This window comes from Nylanderia fulva, unplaced genomic scaffold (genome assembly GCF_048542155.1).
Source record: "Nylanderia fulva isolate GAGA-0341 unplaced genomic scaffold, ASM4854215v1 Scaffold713, whole genome shotgun sequence".
In the NCBI taxonomy this organism is placed as follows: Eukaryota; Metazoa; Arthropoda; class Insecta; order Hymenoptera; family Formicidae; genus Nylanderia; species Nylanderia fulva.
The window spans coordinates 1-12,844 of NW_028190823.1; the positions used below are offsets into that span (position 1 = coordinate 1).

General features: G+C 52.4%; 1 pseudogene; it reads right to left on the reverse strand.

Moving 5' to 3' along the window:
- Positions 1-9,192: 9,192 nt before the first annotated feature.
- LOC146720312 (small subunit ribosomal RNA) lies at positions 9,193-10,396 on the reverse strand (annotated as a pseudogene).
- Between the last annotated feature and the right edge of the window lie 2,448 nt (positions 10,397-12,844).

Below are 12,844 nucleotides of genomic sequence, written 5' to 3' on the forward strand. Positions count from 1 at the left end.
ACTCAAATTCGTCAGCGCGGCCACCGATGCAGCCACCTGTGTCTCGCAATCTCATTTAAACTCGCCTCACGGCTTTCATGTTTTTATAACGGGCGATTATAATCGATCATAAATCGGAACGACGTGTTAACGATGTTGATTTCATAAACACCTAAACGCCATCGATTTCGCGGCCAAGCCGCCTCCTCCCGTCCGTCATCATGCGCTTCTCTTCGTCGCTCCATTGGCGGTTAACCCTCTCGACGTTAACCTCCTCGTTGACGATGGCCTCGTGTGCACATCGGCGATGGAGGCCGAGTCCGGTCTTCGTGGTGAACGCACGATCACAGTGTGGGCATGGGAATTGCGGGGCTTGCGGGCAGCAGGGACAGGGGCAGCGGGTGTTGGGCGGCGTCGTGGCCTAGCGGGCGGCCGACGAGAAGAGCCTGGAGAGGGGTCAGGAGAGGGTAGCGAAGGGACGACAGGACCGGCGGCCCGAGGCTGCCGCCGGAGATTATATTTTTCTCTTCTTGTGGTGCCTGCCGTAAACAGACCCGAAGGGCTGGCAACCCCACGGACCCGGACGGAGCGTTGCCGCTCCGCCAAGCCAGAGCCCCGTTGGCCGCCGGGAGGTTGGTTCCGACGTTGCCCGACTCTCACCGCGAGGAGGTGGGGTTGGCGCATGGAAACCACCAAAATCGGCAGCTCCCTTAAGAGAGTCATAGTTACTCCCGCCGTTTACCCGCGCTTGCTTGAATTTCTTCACGTTAACATTCAGAGCACTGGGCAGAAATCACATTGCGTCAACACCCGCGAGGGCCATCGCAATGCTTTGTTTTAATTAGACAGTCGGATTCCCCCTAGTCCGTGCCAGTTCTAGCTGAGCGTTGAATGGCGGCCGAAGAGGACGACCACGACGGCTTGCCGCCGCCACGGAAAGCCTCGCAGCAAGAAGATCCGCGGGAGGCCAAGGCACGGGACCGAGCTCGGATCCCGGGACCGGCGCGAGAACGCCGACGTTCACCTCGCCACAGGCCCGGCACGTCAGCCCCGCTTCTCAGAGCCAATCCTTATTCCGAAGTTACGAATCCAATTTGCCGACTTCCCGGGGCCCCCTGGGGGAAGCGGATCCTTTCGAACCCACTTTTCCCCTGCGGGGGGAACCGCGGGATTCGGTGTTTGGGCTTTTCCTTTTCGCTCGCCGTTTACTGGAAATCCTGGTCAGTTTTTTTTTCCTCCCCCTTAATAATATGTTTAAAATTTCCGGGAATCTCCCCGGCTTGAGGCCCGTCCCTAGTGATTTTTTCGTACCCTTTTGGGCCTCCTCCGCGTCCCTAAATCGTCGGCTCTCTTCTTTTTTTTATAAAAGAGGGAGAGAGAGAGAGCGTGGGACGAGGGGAAAAATTTAGGGGCAGCACACGAAAACGCGAGAAGGAAAATCCCCGGGGGGGCTAACCGAACCCACACCTTTTTGGGGGGAATGGAGACGAAATTCGGGGGGTTCAAAATTTCCCCGGCCCCTCCTTTTTCTTTTATATACAAAAATTCGGGGGGAAAATCTTTCCCGACGAGTACACGACGCGGCGCGCCGGCCCTTTTTTTTTTGGCTTTACAAAAATTTTCGTGGACTGGGACAAGGGGTTTCGGCTCGCGTTTTAAAAACCATTCTCCGTAAGGGTTAAGGGGTTAAAGAATGCTCTCTCCGCCCGGGCGAGACGCGCCGTATATTTCTCCGTAATAAACCCTTAGTTTTGCGGGCCAAGGGGGGCCCGGCATAAGGCGGGGCGAGCGCCCATCGCCCCCAAGAGACGCGGGACAGAGTGCGAGGCCGTCGGTCATTTTGTGTGATGTACGGAAGAGAGAGACGGTGAGGCAATGCGCTACCTACACGGGGGACAAAGCGCCCCGCGGGCCCCCCCCTTTGGGAAAGCGGTTTCCGTTCACCCCCTGACCCTTTTTTGGGGCCCTTTTTTTGCTTCCCCTTTGCGCGCGCTCTTACCTTTTCATCCCAAAATTTTTCCTCGGCTCTCGCGTAAACCCACACTTGGATACAAAACACGCTCCCCCCTCTTTAATTTTGGGAGCATTTTCTGGGCGCGCGTTCGCCAACGTTTTAAAAACGCTTTTTGCCTTTCTTTTTTTCCAATTTTTATTTTTTTGGGGGTGTCATTTCGGGCGACTCAAGGATTTGGCGCCCCGGGTGGCGGCGCGGCACAGCCCCCTCCGGGGGAACGTCCAAAGACGCTTTTTTACGCCCCTTTTAAGCGTTTACAGAGCACAGGGGGGAAAGCGCGGGAGCCATTCCTGGGGCCCCCCGCGTTGGGGGCCCTGGCGCTTTTCGGGCCCCAATTTGTTTAGGGGTACTAAAACGACTCTCAGCCCGGCGTGGCCGGGAATTGTTCCGTGGACCGCAAAGTGCGTTTTGAAAAAGTCGATGGCATGTGCCTGCAGTTCCACAAGTTGTGCGAGAACCTTCGATTTTGGGTTTTAAAATTTTCCCCGCAGGGGGGCCCAAATTTTTTTTTTTTTAAAAACGGCTCGTAGATACGAAGGGGATGGATGGGGGGAGGGAAAAAAGTAAAGGTGGAGAAATTAAATTTGAGGCAAAAACATTTTTTTTCAAAACCTCCCGGGCAAAATTAAAACGCGGAAGTTCGTCTAGAACGAGATAAATTCGCGGGGATCTCTTTTTGCTATATACACGGAGACTCTCTTTCAGTTTAGACCCCCTCGATTTGCTCATTTTTGAAATTTTTGGCCGAAATTTGGCAGCTAAAGGCTCTCCGACGACGCGTGGGACACGTGCTGAATCCCCATTCGCGGGCGATTTTCCCCATTTAAAGCCTTTCCCAAACCCCGAGACAAAAAGGGGAGTTTTTTTTAGATTTCTCGCTCGCGGGTCGAAAAAAAAAAACCGGAATAAACTCGGCGTCGAAATTTTTTAATTTTACGATTAACCTTGCCCTTTGTCGCTCCCCCAAAAAAGTACAATTTTTTAAAACCTCGCCCGCCTTTGCATTTGAACGTATGCGAATATGCCCAAATTAGCCAACGGTAGTCTTCAAAAACGGGTGAAGACAATTTTAAATTTAATTTTTATCAACCAAAAAATTAAAAAAGAAATCAATGCAAAAATTCCCTTTCCCAATTTTAATAACGAGGGGGAAGTAAACAAAGGGGGAAAAAAAACCCTTTTCAATTTTTGAGTAAAATTTCTAAATTATAAAGGGCGCCCCTCAATTTTTCAATAGGGCCCTGAGCCCCTTTGCAAATATTGCCTCTTTCGGCCCGTTTGGCCCGCAAAAACAATTATTTCATGTTCGAAATTCCTCCCCACAATGCGATGGGCGAAACAAAGTCATAAAAAAAATACCTGGCCGGGAAAAAAAAGCCCAAGAGGGAATATTGCCTAACAAGTAGATTTTTAACGATAAGACGGGCAAAAAAGAAACCAAAAACGGGATGCAAAAGCGTTATCCAACGAAATAAAAATTTTCCCTTAGAATTAAATACCGGTGCACAAGGCCCCCAAATTTTACTTGGACACGGCCAAGATTTTAAATATGAAATAATCTCATATTGAGATTTAATTTCAATACCCCCTTTAACCCCCACGGAAAATAAATAAATGAATGTTGGAGTGTCGGGCAAAAACTCCGCTGGCACTACAAAACGACTTTTGGCACGATGACCGCGAGGCTTTCGGAAGGTGCGACTCGAGCCATAAAAAACATTTATTTTGGTGCTGGGTACACGCCGCTTTCGATTGCCTTTATGGACATTTTTCGATGATGTTTACGAGAACTACGGTCCCCTTTCCCTCGCGATCGGGTGGATCGAGGAGCCGAAGCGAGGGAGGGGGCTTTTCTTGAAATTCCTTTTCGCGACCAAAAGGGCCAGTCTGGATACTGGCACGACGAGCGGTACCTGCGCGTCAATTATCGAGAAAAACGAGAAATATATCTTTGTACTTTCTTTTTTGTAATTTGTTTTTCTGTGGTCAGTTACAACGGCACAGATTCGCGTCCCGTGAATAAAGACAAGTGACGTGTAAAGCATTTCTTTTGAATCTCCACCCTCTAATCCGCGCAATCCACCGGCCGTCCTCCAACCGGAAAAAAATTTGCACGGCGAGTCGCCAACATTTTGGTCCTTCGAGCCGGATCGCGAGGGTGAGGACAAACTCTAAGACCTTTTCAGTGAATAACCGCTCGTTTAGTGCATCGTGCCTATAGTGCCGCGTACTGTGCCGCGCACCCTGCCGTGCCTATAGGGCCGCGTACCGTGCCGCGCACCCTGCGCGCCTATAGTGCCGCGTGCCGTGCCGCGCACCCTGCCGCGCCTATAGTGCCGCGTACCGTCCGCGCACCCTGCCGCGCCCACAGTGCCGTGTACCGCACCCCGCACTTACCGGCTCAAAGACCTCGGGCCACGATCAGCTGTGCGCGTCTTCTCTCTCTTTCTTGTTCTTTCTCTCTCTAATTCACGCGGTCCATCGCGTTTCGAACGCGCTTGTCAATCTTCCCATCTCTTTTTTTTGAAACGCTCTGCGATGGATCTCGCAAAAAAAAAACAGATGAATACTGCCGGATATATTGAGCGCTTCGGGGAACAATTTAATTAAAGTCGGCAAGGACAAAAATGACACGCACGTATCTCACCACGCGCCTTGAGTTGCTCGAGTCATATTGGACGCGCTTCCGGGATGCGCACGATGCCATCCTCTCTTTCGAGAAAATGACTCTTCGGATTATATGCGGCAGGACGTTTACGCGGTAAACCGAGGATAATTACGTAGCCCCGAAGTCGCGTATCATTTCCCTTTATGGCCGACGACGAGATCCGGGACGGGCAAAGTGCCGCAAGTTCATGTTGCGCCAGATCCAGCTGCCGAAGATAAGCTTGCCGAGGTTTTGACGGCGATCAGCTAGCCTGGGAAGGTTCCGAGACCTCTTCAAGTCGCTGGTCCATGACGTGGAGGGACTCACTCCCTCGCAGAACTGCAGTATCTGAAGGCCAGCCTAAGCGGGGACGCGGAGGCCGCCGTCGCCAATATCGAAATCTCTTCCGACGGATACGCGCTGGCGTGGGATGAACTCGTGACGCGCTACGATAACCGGCGAGCCCCCCTCTTGGCGACTCACATGCGCGTGCTACTCTCTGCCGCGCCGGTAACCAACCCGTCATCAGCGGAAATCAACCGCCTGATTAGCGCGGTAAACCCGGGCTTCGCGCTCTTCAGGAAATGGGCCGCCCAGTGGAGCACTGGGACGACTGGTTTGTCCATATTCTGGTCGAGAAGCTGGACCCCGCCACCAGGCTATTAGGGAAAGCCATCGATCGACTCGGGATTTTTCCTAATTTCGAGGAGCTCAAGGCGTTCCTCCTCACGCGGGCTCAGGGTTTGGGATGCCTCTAATCTGGGGACGCCGATGACTTCCAGCTCCGCTTCGAAACAGAAGCGTACGGGCCGCAAGGCAAACGTCGCGTCTCACGCCATGGCCGCGAGTGCCACAAGGGCACGCCGTGCCCCCTGTGCAGGGAGCAACATCACATGCGCTCCTCCCCGAGATTCAAGACATACTCGAGGGAGAAACGCCGCGAGCAAGTGCGCAAAAGGAAGGCCTGCTTCAACTGTTTGGGACAGGGTCACGCCGCCGGAGCTTGCCCTTCAATTCACCGCTTGTCGCCACTGCCAGGAGAAGCATCATACGCTTCTGCACACAGAGCCGGAGACGACGCCACAACCTGCCGCTTGGGAAAAACGGCACAGACCTCCGCCAAACAAACTGATAACGTGGAGAGGTCCCAAGGTCTCCGCCTGACCAGCTCTTCTCACCACAGTGCTCTCGCGACCGCGCCGGTATTCGAGTGTTTGGTGAATGTTTGGCCGATCGTTTGACAGGGCGCGCTCTTGGACTCAGGATCGAGGCCCCTTTCTTTCGGAACGCGTAGCCACAGCAGCTGAGACTACCCGCCGACGAGTGAACGTGACGGTTCCGATCAGGGCGCGACGACCGGGCGAGTGACTCACGCAGTATCGATGGAGATCGGAAAGGACGACGCCAACAGTACGGATCACCCTACCGAAGGCGCTGGTCCTGCCTGGGCTCACCGCCCTCACACCAGGAAAACACATTCCGAGAGGAGAATGGCCGCCCTGGGGGCCTCTTGCTTGCCACCCCCCTTTCCCGACAAACCGGCGGGCAGTCGACGCGTCAGGCGCCGATATCAACGGCGTACTGCTTCGACGGAGGAGTCAACGTGGAAAAAGCCGGGGAACAGCCCCCTACCTACCGTCTTCGGTTGGGGGGCTGAGGGGTTCCCTCATCGGACCCGCCGATCCTCTTCCAAGCCGAGTCCCCCGTCCACCATACTACCACGCAGCCTGATCTTCACCAGGAACTCCGAAGGTTTTGGGAGCTCGAAGAGGTGGCCGCCCAGCCGTTTAACTCACGAAAGAGGAGTCTCGTTGCGAGCGGCTGTTCGCTGAGACTAACACACGTGATGTGAGGGAAGATACATCGTGCGGCTCCCTCGAAAGGAGCACCCGACGACGGCTCTTGGGTCTTTCGCCACGGGGCCTTGCGAATGCTCCTCAGCACTAAAGCGTGTTTGACGCGCGATCCGTCGCTCAGGGAGCGATATCACGACTTCCTGACGACCTACGCCTCCTGCGGGCACATGGAACCGGCACCCCGCGGCGAGGCAATCGGCGAACCATACTACCTGCCGCACCATGCGGTGGTGAAGGCGTCAACCCGGAAAGGGGTAAAATCAGGGTCGTTTTCAACGCCTCCTTCCGGACCACCACGGGGTCTCATTGAACGACGTGTTTGATCCCGGGACCAAAGCTGCAGGCGGACCTAGGCTGGTCCTCACACGCTGGCGTCTACATCGATTCGCCTTCACGACGGACATCGTGAAGATGTTCAGACAGATCCGGGTGCATCCGCATGACCTTGACCTTCAGCGGATTTTATGGCGGGCGGACCCGGGCGGCGTTGGTGCAAGACTACCGACTCACCACCGTCCCCTATGGCACAGCCCCCGCGCCGTACCTGGCCATCAGAACCCTGCTACAGCTCGCGCAGGACGAGGCCATCGATTCCCCCTGGGAGCAGCTGAAACCCCGGGGCCCAAACACCTACGTGGACGACATCCTCGCGGGAGCAAACTCGATGGAGGGCGCGCTCGAACCCAGCGGGCAGACTGGGGCCCTCCTCGCTGCCGGCGGCTTTCAACTCAGCAAGTGGGCAGGTACTCACACCGCGTTGTGTCCGGCCGTGGGCAGAGCCGAACGATCATCTCTGGGTGGACAGCGTGGGTGCCCTAGGGTTCTCTGGGTCCCGGCCAACGACGAGCTTCATCTTCGAGCAGCCCCCCGGCGCTGTCGAAGGTCGGGAATCCAACCAAGCGCACCATCCTCTCAGCTGTAGCCAAATTTTTTTGACCCGGGCGGGCGGGGCGGCTCCCGTGATCAATAGGGCCAAGATCCTCATCCAGGACTTGTGGATGGCCGGGTTGGATTGGGACCAAACCATCCCGCCTCCATTGCGCGAGCGGTGGTCGCGCATTCTGACTATGCTGCCAGACCAAGAGCGGTTTTTCTTGGTTTGCTTTTGAAAAAAAGCGGATTGACTTTTGGGCCCCCCTGAAAAAAGCGGATTAAAATTTTTAAAGGTGCTCAAAAAGACCAACCATCCTTAGAAAACTCGCATGCGTTTAAAAAATTTAAAATTTGGGCGTTTTTCCATTTCTTCCCTCTTCGATATTCCAAATTTTTATCGCAATTGGTTTTTTTAAATCGTCGACGTTCTCGGGGAAACGTTTTTTTTTTTTGATTCCTTTCCCCGTTTTTCCCCTAAAAAAAAATCAAGGAATTAAGGTCCCGGGGGGCTTGGGGCCCAAAAAATCGGGCCATACCGAACCCTCCCCCGTCCCGGAAATGGGTCGTTTAAGTAGTTTGGGTTTTAAACCCGGGTTGTGGGTCAAAACACCTTGGAGGATCCGCCGAATCAGGGGTACAAACGCCGATGGCGACTTCTAACAACATGCTGACCATTTTTGGTACAGGTGGTCCCGAAATATCTGCAGCACCTTCACAGCTGGGCAAATGGAGGGACTGCAAGGGCCAACCTCCAGCCGGGGGACCTTGGTTCTGCTGGAAGGACGAGCTGCCGGCCGCCATCAAAGTGGGGCCCTTGGGCGAGTTCAACGCGGTGCATCCAGGGGTCAAACGGCCTAGTTCGCGTTGTCAGCCTCGACACGGCCCCCCCTCCCGGCTCACGCGGCCGATCACGAAGATCTGCCCGCTCCCGGTCGCCCCGGACCTCTAATCCACCATTTATATAATAAATTTTTTTAATGACTTAACATTATCCGCCCTTTTTGCCCTTTTTTTAAGCGAGACGTGAAAAAAATGATTATGTTTGCGAACAAGATTTTTCCAGTATAAATGTTTTGGTTTCGCTCTGAAAAGAGCGGTTTGACTTAGTCGCTCTGAAAAGAGCGGATTGACTTTGGTCGCTCTGAAAAAGCGGATTAATTTATAATAGGTGCTCAAAAAGACCACCATCCTTAGAAGCTCGCATGCGTTTAAATAAATTTAATTGGACGTTCTCCATTACTTCCTCTTCGATATTCCAAATTTCATATCGCAATCTGGTTTCTAAGTCGTCGACGTTTCGGGAAGCGTTTTTTATATTGATTCCTTACAGTATCCTACCCATAAAAAAGAAATCAAGAGATTAAGGTCCGGGGATCTTGCGGGCCAACGTATCGGGCCATACCGACCCATCCAACGTCCAGGAAACTGCTCGTTCAAGTAGTTTGGGTTTCAATCCCGGCGTTGTGTGGTCAAGCACCGTCTTGTTGAAAGAACATTTTATTTCTTTCAAATAGAGGCACTTCTTCTAAAAAATCGGGCAGATTTTCTTCAAAGTTCCGCGATACCAATAGGGGTACGCCTATTTAGCAGGCTAGAGTCTCGTTCGTTATCGGAATTAACCAGACAATCGCTCCACCAACTAAGAACGGCCATGCACCACCACCCACCGAATCAAGAAAGAGCTATCAATCTGTCCATCCTTCCGGTGTCTGGGCCTGGTGAGGTTTTCCCAGTGTTGAGTCAAATTAAGCCGCAGCTCCACTCCTGGTGGTTGCCCTTCCGTCAATTCCTTTAAGTTTCAGCTTGCAACCATTACTTTCCCCCGGAACCCAACAGCTTTGGTTTCCCGGAGAGCTGCCCGCCGAGTCATCGGAGGAACTTCGGCGGATCGCTAGCTGGCATCGTTTATGGTTAGAACTAGGCGGTATCTGATCGCCTTCGAAACCTCTAACTTTTTTTTCTTGATTAATGAAAACATTTTTGGCATATGCTTTTGCTTCTGTCCGTTTTTGCGACGATCCAGAATTTCACCTCTAACGTCGCAATACGAATGCCCCCATCTTCCCTATTAATCATTACCTCGGGGTTTTCCAAAAACCAACAAATAGAACCGAGGTCCTATTCCATTTCCATGCACGCAGTATTCAGGCGAAGGTAGCCTGCTTTAAGCACTCTAATTTGTTCAAAGTAAACGTACCGGCCCGACTCGACACTCAGTAAAGAGCAAACCCCGACGGATATTAGTTGGGCCGCCCTCGCGAGGCTAAGCCCCGGTTTGGACGTTCCCAAAATCACGCCAGTTAAACACCCCGACGGTGAACCGACGGGTGGACACAGATTTAACTACGAGCTTTTTAACCGGCCAACAACTTTAATACGCTATTGAGCTGGAATTTACCGCGGATGCTGGCACCAGACCTTGCCCTCCATGGATCCTCGTTAAAGGATTTAAAGTGTACTCATTTCCGATTACGGGGGCCTCGGATGGTCCCGTCTATCGTATTTTTCGTCACTACCTCCCCGTGCCGGGAGTGGGTAATTTGCGCGCCTGCTGCCTTCCTTGGATGTCGGTAGCCGTTTCTCAGGCTCCCCTCTCCGAATCGAACCCTGATTCCCCGTCTACCCGTTACAACCCAATGGTAGGCGCAGAAATCCTACCATCGACAGTGATAAGGCAGGCATTTTGACAAGTCTATGCGTCGCCGGTTGCTATGGATCCGTGAGATCATGTTCACAAAAGTTTGGCAGAGTCACCAAATTAAACGGTGGACGAACGGGCGAGCCGTACCAGCAACCGATTGGTTTTGATCTAAGAAAGCGTACCTTCCATCACTGGTCGGGACTCTGTTTTGAATGTATTAGATACTAGAAGTTAAACACAGTTACTCAAAGTAAATGTGCCGTACAAATCTACATGAACAAAATGAATTTAAGAGCCATTCGCGGTTTCACCTCTAATGAGAGCACTGAGACATGAATGGCTTTAATTTTTGAGGACAAAGGCAAGTATGGATACTGGAAGGATAAAAACGGGAGCTTCGTGTTAGGTTACTCGCAAGGGAGTAACCGCGACTGCGAGCAGACGACTCGTTCGCTAGCTCTTTTTTCGCGCGCGCCGCGCGTTTCGATGCCCGAAACACCGAACGGCCGCGCGCGACACGCTCGTCATGTGCCATTTTATTTGCCGCCGGCTTTCTTGCTCAGCCGGTCGGCGACACCTCTGCTGTGTTTTAACGGCTATTATGTAAAGCGTACGAGAGAACGACGGAGGCGAGAGTAAACCCCCGACGCCGCCGCCCTCTCCTCTTCTTCCTCCTCCTCTCCCGTTCAAAAATCCACAAGATCAAAATACTTCGTGTTCTTCTTCTCCCAAATGTTATGATGCGCGGTCTCGAGAGACGCGCGCGATTCACCCTGACGCTAGATCGACGATGGCGATGCTAGACGTCGAGGACTGTTCTGTCTGGTTCGTACGCGTTTAACCGCACACGACCAGCAATAAGATTTCGCTACGGCGTACAAAGCGAGCGGAAGAAGCAACTCTTCCCGCAAACTCGTATCCGTGGAGTAGATGCTCGGTAAGCGCGACGATTCCGCTGCTGCGTACGAAACGAGAGGGAACCGCGCGGCCAACACACTAGGGCGTGCGCGCCACATAAGAGCCATTCGGTCTTGCGACACCGACTCGTGGCAATGCTGTGCTCGTAATAAATAAGTGTGCGTTAATTTTGCGCGCGTTCGGCGACGAACGAGAAGAGCCGCACCGTAATCCCCGGCGAAGAGGAATACGAGACGACGCGAGAGTCGAAACGTACGTTCTCGCGAGACACGCAACCTCCAAGCATGAGAAGACTTGGCGGCGGCGCGTTCTGCGACGATCGTATATTATTTTATATATTCGTGGTTTCCAAATCAAACATTTTATATAAATGTTCTCTCCGTGTCAGAGTCGCGACTCGACAAAATCCGTTCTCGACCCGTTCGGGCGATTCTTCGTTTGTCAACGTCGAGAGCGCGACACGTACAATATTAATCTCTCCTACCTCTTATAGTACCCAACCGACCGGCCAAGCGGTCGGCGACGGTACGGAGAGCGGTCGAAACACGCCGGAGTGGCGAGAGACTCGAGAAAGTACGTTTACGACTCGTCCGGACTCGCTCGACTCGTTCGACGCGCCGAGCGCGACGTATCTCTTATAGTACCCACCGGCCGGCCAGGCGGTCGGCGACGCACGGTCCTACGCACGGCCGTATGCGAGCGCGGAGCGTCGAAAGGCGCGTTCAATCGAGACATTGTCGCGGAGAGCGAACGATCGAAAAGTCCTATTGTACGCTAAAATATTATCACGATAGCCGTATGGCGAATGTCAAACAAACGATAATTAGCATTAATTAAGAAGGAAACAAACGCTCGCTCGACATGAGGGCGCTGTCCGATTACAACTCGAAAGGTCTCAAACCACGGTCGGAGGCATATATTTTGAATTTTACGGATGATACAAACGCAAGCCGGTGACCCGCGATTCGGTACGGAACCTCGCCCGATGCGAAATCACGCGCGCGGCAAACCCAGACGGCTCGTTACGGGCGTGATTATACGTGCGGCACCCATAACGGCCCGGGGTCAAACTTTGGGGACGGACGGCACCTCCGGGACGGGCGACCACCTCCGGACGACGAATGATTTTCACCAAGTCCGTCGCCCGCCGGCGGACCTCCGGGGACTTTACGGGAGTAGCGCCCTACGAGGAGATAATACTACGATACGGGAAAAACGTTTCGGACAAAGGTTTCGACTTTGAGCTCCGCACGACCGCGCAAAACGATTTTCTTCTGCTAATTCCGGCTACCCCTCGTCGGTGCACAATCTTCGAGATTCTACGACCGATACGGGACGAAAGCAGGGAGGATGCCGATAACGAAGCCGGAGGTTTGCACGAATAAATTTCCGTGCGTCCTCATTAATTTAAACTATTTTGCTCGCTCTTTTGCGGTACAAACAGAACTCGGGAAAAAGGCCAAGTTCCCCCCCTTTTTTTTTTTTTTTTTTTTTTTTTTTTTTTTTTTTTTTTTTTTTTTTTTTTTTTTTTTTTTTTTAAAAAAAAAAAAAAAAAAAAAAAAAAAAAAAAAAAAAAAAAAAAAAAAAAAACTTCCCAAATTTGTTTGCGGCGTTTTCTTTTCCGGGGGACGAGAAAATTCTTTTTTTTTTTTTTTTTTTTTTTTTTTTTTTTTTTTTTTTTTTTTTTTTTTTTTTTTTTTAAAAAAAAAAAAAAAAAAAAAAAAAAAAAAAAAAAAAAAAAAAAAAAAACGAACCCTTAACGCCGTCCGTCGTAGGGTAAAACCCGGCCGGGCGATGGCCCGTACGGCAAACCGGGCTCGTGCGACACCGGGCCCCAGGACCGGCCGCCTGTGTGCACATTTTTTGACCATTTAAAAAAGGGGGGGGAAAAACCCCAAAGGGGCCCCCCCGGGGGT